Source organism: Phyllobates terribilis, unplaced genomic scaffold (genome assembly GCF_046119375.1).
Source record: "Phyllobates terribilis strain yellow unplaced genomic scaffold, ASM4611937v1 Scaffold_65__1_contigs__length_7625178, whole genome shotgun sequence".
In the NCBI taxonomy this organism is placed as follows: domain Eukaryota; kingdom Metazoa; phylum Chordata; class Amphibia; order Anura; family Dendrobatidae; genus Phyllobates; species Phyllobates terribilis.
Window position 1 is genome coordinate 1,632,264 of NW_027362825.1, and position 1,502 is coordinate 1,633,765.

Here is a 1,502-nt window from a genome sequence, read left to right on the forward strand (position 1 = left end):
CATTAATATAAAGTACAATGTGTTACAAAATAACACTATCAGAATCACGGGGATTTGTTAAGCATTCCAGTGTTATTGCCACATAAAATGATACATGTCAGATTTAAAAAAACGGTGCTTGGTCATGAAGCTCAAAATTGGCTGTAACTAATAGGTTACAAGTCAATATTAAAATAAAAGAAATCCTGGTATATTTCCTTTTATCACAAGTAATGCTCATCTTTCTACTGCTTAGCTTTGAAAGAGTTAAATTACAAAAGCCAGAAGAAGTCAGGATGGCTGAGCGGTCAAAGGCACTGCGTTCAGGTCGCAGTCTCTCCTGGAGGCGTGGGTTCAAATCCCACTTCTGACATTAGAATTTTCTTTCAAGAAATTGTACAGCTTCACTCATTTTACTGATTAGTTGGGGGTCCGCTCTAATGGTGGCAATCTCAAATCGATAACTAAAAGTGATGGGGCTTAGCAAAACCAATTCTCAACGTTGGCACTTTGGCAATATTCCTTGGGGTCCTTGAGGCAAATCTTAAATGTCCTGAATTTGTGCTTTCACAAAAGACTTCAGGGAAAATCAAATAGTTTCTTTGTGCATATGTTAGTTGTTGCTTTGGCATCGGAAAAATACTGTGGATAGGAAAATGGGAGGGACTATTTCATCTCTATGTGTTCTCTGTCCCTATTAGGGCAGAGAGTGAACCTCCTAAGGTGCTGTCGTGGAAGATTCCTAGAAACCGAATTACCAGTAAGTAGAGATGAGCGTTGTTCTACTCTAACTGTTCGCCAGTCTCAAATTCAAGCTGTTTTGGGCGGTGTTCGAGCCGTTCGACGAACACGAACGATTTGAGAAAAATTCGGCTGTTCGAGGTTATGTTCAATAACTGTTCGTGCACCAAAATCATAACTGGATTTTTTCTCAGTAATGATGAAAATTAATGTTAATACGCAGTTTGAGTGTACAGCGGGGTGGGGGGAGGGGAAGGGGATGGATCTCTGCAGGAACAATGAAGATCTCCATTTTTTTTTCTCTTTCCCGCATTTACAGTGGGGAGGTGCAATCTGTCAGCCTATCAGCAGCGCACACACGGAGCGAAGTGCTTTTTTTCACACAAGCAAGGGCATGTGTCATTGGCAGAGTATGTCACATTTCCTTGCCCTATAAGACCAAGCCATTTTCCCCGTCGTCACCATTTTCTCACTGCTGCAGCTGCGTGTTAGACGGCACCGCTGTTGCTGTGTGCGCTATACCTTGTTAATTTCAAGCCAATTTTCGCACAAATCTACAGATAGCTTGGGAGTAGGGAATAGTTGTGATTGCAGTCCTTTTAAGGACTAGGTTACAGCATTTCCTACGACTTTTATCAGGCAGGTCTGTGCTATTAAATAGATAGATTGTGGGAGTAAAGACTAATTGTAATTGCAGTCCTTTTCAGGACTAGGTTACATCAGTTCCTATCAGTTTTTGCCAGGCAGGTCTGTGCCAGTGCTGTGCAAGTTTTTTTCACAGC

At 41.7% G+C, this 1,502-nt stretch overlaps 1 non-coding gene across 1 annotated transcript; it reads left to right on the forward strand.

Annotated features, from left to right (window-relative positions):
• The first annotated feature begins 269 nt into the window (after positions 1-269).
• Positions 270-352, forward strand: TRNAL-CAG (transfer RNA leucine (anticodon CAG)). Its single transcript has one exon. It is a non-coding gene; the product is annotated as a tRNA-Leu (tRNA).
• Positions 353-1,502: the final 1,150 nt, after the last annotated feature.